Source organism: Danaus plexippus, chromosome 19, assembly GCF_018135715.1.
Source record: "Danaus plexippus chromosome 19, MEX_DaPlex, whole genome shotgun sequence".
NCBI classification, from domain to species: Eukaryota; Metazoa; Arthropoda; class Insecta; order Lepidoptera; family Nymphalidae; genus Danaus; species Danaus plexippus.
Window position 1 is genome coordinate 3,534,090 of NC_083549.1, and position 6,497 is coordinate 3,540,586.

At 33.7% G+C, this 6,497-nt stretch overlaps 1 pseudogene; it reads right to left on the bottom strand.

Annotated features, from left to right (window-relative positions):
- Positions 1-908: 908 nt before the first annotated feature.
- Positions 909-4,989, bottom strand: LOC133319400 (uncharacterized; annotated as a pseudogene).
- Between the last annotated feature and the right edge of the window lie 1,508 nt (positions 4,990-6,497).

Below are 6,497 nucleotides of genomic sequence, written 5' to 3' on the forward strand. Positions count from 1 at the left end.
ATAATGGGTCGTAAAACTAGTCAAGTTAAGACAGAAGATTAAATTGTTTTCTACTTCAAAAGAAGAAGTAACAAAAATTACCATCACATCAATTTCAAATATCAAATATTAATTAAAATATGTCAAAATCGAAACACAAAATAATTATTATTAATCTACATATATGCTATGTTAATATGTGCTTTATATAAAATTATGGTTTTCGATGAATGAGTTAATTACTGATAGAGTTATTTATATAAAATAATATGTAAATATTTTATTGTTTTGAAAAAGACAAATACAATCAGAAAACAAAAACAGACCAAACAAAAACAGATTTATTTGTTATCATTGGTATAATTATCACCATTAAAATCATTGGTATAAATATATCCACCTCAGTAGATGGATCAAAAGTGTTCCATAATTTATTATAAAAATGGAATGAAAATGCATGAGAAAAAAGTTGTGTATTTTTTACTATTGAAAACTAAAAAAAAAATATTTATGATATTCAATATAATTATCTCGCATCGCATAAAGTCAAGCGACAACTCATTTAAAATTGTAAATGAAGTGAAAAGTTAAAACGCCCACGCCCACATTACAGTGACCCGGTTATAGGATTTTCAATACCTACATTGACATTTAATCCCAATGAGAAACGGGCCTTGTTATTTCCGACTCATAATCATATAATATCTGAATAAATGGGTTCATAACGTTCGCCAGAAAATCACAAGCCTTAATACCATAAATGGATTTATATTATTAGTGAACAACGTTTTTTTATTAATAACTCCGACTATTTATAAGGGGAGGGTAGTATAGAATAATTTCGATATATATTTAGAGTTAAAATTAGAATATATAACATGCTCACTTAAATATGAATTTCAAAAAAATATTTATATATATATGTCGAAGAGCCATGTCCAAGTTGATTATTAAGAGCTGTGACGTCAGCGATGTTATCGTCACATAACACTATTTCCACCTATCAGGTTATCCATTTTCACCAATAAAGCACTCTCACTTACTCGCACCACTTTATTTTCAACACTTTAACTAACACTTAGTAATTTCTCCTGGATAGCTCTCACACCACTGTGTCCTCGCCACAGATGTCTCCGAATATAAATGGTTTTCGTGGAGTCATTACATTTACTCTTAATTTTAAATAATAACTTACAAAGATTATTCGTAGTAATTCAAATAAACAGTAATCATTACAAAAGTTTTCGTAATCAATTATTAAACCAACTAAACTTTATATTGCCATTTAAAATTTAAAGAAATCATAATTGAATAACATTGATTACAAAATGGTTACTGTTTAAGTTTGTGTTTTACTAAAACTCACAAAATAACTTATCTTTACATATTACAAATCACGATACGAATTGCCATTTACTTTCCTTCAATACAAATCGTACGACGATCAATAAAACAAATAATTTTGTTAAAGTTATTACTAACGCCTTGACATTGTTTATGTCACATCTACCCTCTAAAGTGAAATACATATGAAACAACTATACATATGAAACAACTACCCTTTATAATGGTTTTTTAAATGTCGTTGCGCCGACACGGCCATTCTGCGGCCTGGTGCGTGCCCTGCACCAGTTTTACTTTGTTGTGATATATCAACGTATCAACATACGCTGTATTAAAGAGATCACTTGGATTCTCTGAACCTGTGTTTGTGTTTTTTTTTTTTTTTACGCAAAATGCTCCACGCATCTTTGCTTACTTTTATTGAAGTGGGTTTGTTGCTGTGGTCTGGGCGGTCTTGTACGCCGTGGTCCACAGGGGCTCTAAGGGATTGAGGTAGGTCGATGCTGTGGTCTGGGCGGTCTCGTACGCCGTGGTCCACAGAGGATATTGATTTTATGATGTTGCTGTGGTCTGGGCGGTCTCGTACGCCGTGGTCCACAGGGGCTCTAAGGGATTGAGGTAGGTCGATGCTGTGGTCTAGGACTTTTGTCCGTGGTCCACAGAGGCTCTAAAAGATTTGAAGAAAGGTAATATTTTAGTACAGGTTCTAAAATTTTTTTTTTTTTTTTTTTATTGACCTCATGTCAAGTTCCTCAACTTGAGAGATCTTTTGATAAAGACAATTGTCAATAAATTGATACTTTACTAAGCAATGAATGTTGGACCAAGTTTATTGATCGTTCATTGGATTCAACTTCTAAATTTTCAGAAGCTTCAACATTTAATGGACTGTCGTAATGTGGAGGGTCATCAATCTGATTCGCCGACACGGTTCCTGCTGCTGCTGGATTTGGTGCTGGACGTAATTGATCATGAGCTAACTTACGCGGCCGGCCTCTACCGGTTACACGTTTTAGCATGTAACGATCACGTTCCAATATTTTGTATATTTCGTATGGTTCAGTATTTTTCAGATCCAAAGAAGTTTGTTTACGAGGATTAGTTTTGATTAGTGCATAGTCACCTCTTTTAAGTGAACGTAGCTTACCTTTACTTTTTTTCAAAACTCTGTTTATCATATTCCGCCGAAGCCAACATTTTCTGTTGCACATATTCCTCCAATACATCAAAATTTATAAATTCATTCTCAAAATCAATTAACCTTAATAGTTCCGATGGCACACAATGCTGCCGACGAGTGAGAAGAGTTAGAGGTGCAACTCCAGTAACTCTATGAGGCGTGCAATTAAACGAGAGTTGCAATGCTTCAAGAGCAGTCTGCCAGTTTTCGGTAGTGTAATTTTTATAATAGTTAGGGCATTTTTTAAAGTGCTCATGATACTTTCAAGCTGTCCTTTAGCTCGGCTTATTCCTGGTGCGATTGAATGTATGTTGCTCCCAAAGCGGTTACAATAAACTTTGAATTCACCAAGAAACTCTCGACCTCCATCAACCATGATCTGAACTGGTGTTCCAAAAAGATGTACTAATCGTTTCAAGGCTGCGAGACTGACCCTTCACTACTCCTAGTTCCTAATTTCCAGGTAATGTCCATATGTACTACTTGAAATGCTGCCGTGGGTGTCTGGATTGGATGAAGTCGTACTTGTTGCTACCTGACGAATTTTTTGATGTTCTGCAAATTATAAAATTTTCAACAAATCTTCTGATTAAAGTAATTATTTTATCAAAAACATGTCTTTTATTTTTTGAAGAGTTCTCTCCCATCCTGGGTGATGTAATGCGGTGTGAAATGAATTTATTAAATTCTCGTCTGCCCGTGATCATGGTTGCTGAAAAGTAACCGAAACGTCGGGAGCCTGTAATTTTAACAAAAATTAAGCACGCGTATATCCGAAAAATATTAGTTTCATTTAAATGAATTTACTATACTCCCCTGAAATGATGATAGGAACGACAATGACTTCATTTTGGCCAAGCACAGGATCTGTTGAAATTTTCTTTAGGACACCTTCTCTTAGTGTATAGTTTGCGGCTGCGTGGTCGCTGCTCATGCTATCTTATTAAAGGACGAAGTAAATCATCGAGTCTTTGTTCTATTTGTAACCATTCCATGTCTTTGCTTCTCATATTGACAGATATTTCAATAGATGGGTTTCTACATCTATGAATTCACGGAAGTAAATCCTTTTTATGTTTGGATGCTTTCAAAGCATTACAATTTTAAACTTTCGACCGTATAAATAGTGTCGAAAATGTTTTGTTGCCCGTACTACTGCCAGAGTCTCGAGCTTGTAAGAGTGGTACCGGCTCTCCGCGTCAGTAGTTTTTTTTTTTTTTTTGACTCATACTACTGGATGACGGCGCCCATTAACGATCCGAGCTAGAACTGCTCCGTATCCAATGCTACTATCATCTGTATACAGCTCTGTAGGTGCTGTTCCTTTCTCGAATAATTTTATGTTCAAGTAATTCCTTAATAATTGAACGAACTGTTTCCCTCCTTACAGGACTTAATCGATATGGTCTACGTTCTACATAACTATCGTTATCTTTTAAGCGTATTTGTAGTACTTCGGTGTTTAACACGTGATTTTCATATTTGTTGAGCAAAATTATTAATCTATTTATTAGATCTTGATCAGTTAGGTCGCAATTTAAATTATTAAATTTATCACTCCTAGACATCACATGACGTATAGCAGGTTGGTGAAGAAAAATAGCACCATGCGAGTTTATTATCACACTAAAATTCGTGTTTTCAATCAAATTCATTCCAATTAAAACATCTGAACATATTTCACAGTCAGGTACAATATGAAACTGAATCTCTATTCGAAGATTCATTTATAACGCATACTGTTGTTAATGTTGATAGCGACACTACTGTAAATTGTCTCAGAACTTTCAAATATACTAAATTTGTTCGTTTTATAGTTCCTTGTAATGTAATCAATGTATTAGGGTGAGACCGTTTCACGTATCGTATCGGCGATGCCACAGAGATCAATTCGGGTACTGATGACGCTCTAACATTTAGTAATTCGATTCGCAGTCGTTCATCCCCTATACAACAATCACTGCCTTTCTTATACGTCGCCATAGAACCCACGCTTGTGACAAAAATTGCGTAATATCCTTAGTATTATCATAGTTATGTTCTTTAAAACGAACGATGTCCCGCGAGTATCCAGTCTCTGGTTCGATGTGAAAAGTCGTAATCAAAACATCCCGCAATTCCGATCACATTGTTGTAAATATTAACCAATTGTCAACCCATAACTTTGTGCGTCCTCTAAGTAGACTCCGGACCTTCATTCTGATTTCGTAATCAGTAAAGTGATAGGTTTCCATTGCAGTTGTAATATGTTGACACCATTCTCTGATTCCAACATTCATGTCCCGGTCGTATGATGGCAGGTATCAGTAATTTTAATTTTGGCTTCTGGTTGACCAGGAATACGATCGACATACGCTTTATCACTTTTAGCATTTGTGAAAAAAAATAAAAAAATAATTCGGTATTTACCACTGCAACAGAGCCTCCAGTATTGTCAGATGGACGAGTAGAAGAGGGTAATCCCGCTTCTGATGTCGAAGAGCCATGTCCAAGTTGATTATTAAGAGCTGTGACGTCAGCGATGTTATCGTCACATAACACTATTTCCACCTATCAGGTTATCCATTTTCACCAATAAAGCACTCTCACTTACTCGCACCACTTTATTTTCAACACTTTAACTAACACTTAGTAATTTCTCCTGGATAGCTCTCACACCACTGTGTCCTCGCCACAGATGTCTCCGAATATAAATGGTTTTCGTGGAGTCATTACATTTACTCTTAATTTTAAATAATAACTTACAAAGATTATTCGTAGTAATTCAAATAAACAGTAATCATTACAAAAGTTTTCGTAATCAATTATTAAACCAACTAAACTTTATATTGCCATTTAAAATTTAAAGAAATCATAATTGAATAACATTGATTACAAAATGGTTACTGTTTAAGTTTGTGTTTTACTAAAACTCACAAAATAACTTATCTTTACATATTACAAATCACGATACGAATTGCCATTTACTTTCCTTCAATACAAATCGTACGACGATCAATAAAACAAATAATTTTGTTAAAGTTATTACTAACGCCTTGACATTGTTTATGTCACATCTACCCTCTAAAGTGAAATACATATGAAACAACTATACATATGAAACAACTACCCTTTATAATGGTTTTTTAAATGTCGTTGCGCCGACATATACTTTATTGTTCCTAATGCTAATGATTAAGCAAAAATAACAAGACACATTAAAAAAACTCTAGTTTTAACTACGTACGTCTCGATCTATTTTATCGTATCTATTTTAGATCCTTATGATAATTAATTTGTCGTATCGGTTACTTTACAGCATCTGTGCACACAAAAAAAGAACCTTGTATTCGTTATACTTTTATTCGTGTATTTTTAATGATCTTCTAGATATGAAAATAAGAAATCTAAGCATAAATAAGTAACATGTAATGTATGTATGTAATATAAACAGTCATGATTGTAAATAAAAGGGCGGATTTCTTAGACAGTTATTATTATCACGGCTCAAGAATGATTTTAATATTTAATTCTTGTCATTACAGAGAGAGGTTCCAATGCTATATATAGTGGAGTATTGTATGGAAAACAAACTTAATAGAACATAGCACTGTTATTTCGACGCTTTATGAAATTTGTGAATTAAAGCGAGTGATGTTACATGGAGTGTACACTGTATTTAAGCAGTAGGTGCATTTGCATGATTATTATTATAAAAAATATAGGAATATTGAAAAGAAAATTATAAAACATTCATAGGTTTTATATATTTAGGCTTAAATCTGTGACTGCTTAATAAAATACGTAGAGACGGATTTTAAACGTTAATCGTTTTAAAAAACATTTTGAAATTAAAATTTTAGTTTGTTGTGTATTTTTAAGCTATTGAAGAAAAACAATAACCAATATTGGGAACATATTTTTCTTCGACGATGGAAACTGCTTATTTCATTGTGACATGACCACGTGCTAACATTTCACATTCAACGCAAGTGACTCCAAATTTGCCTTCGCA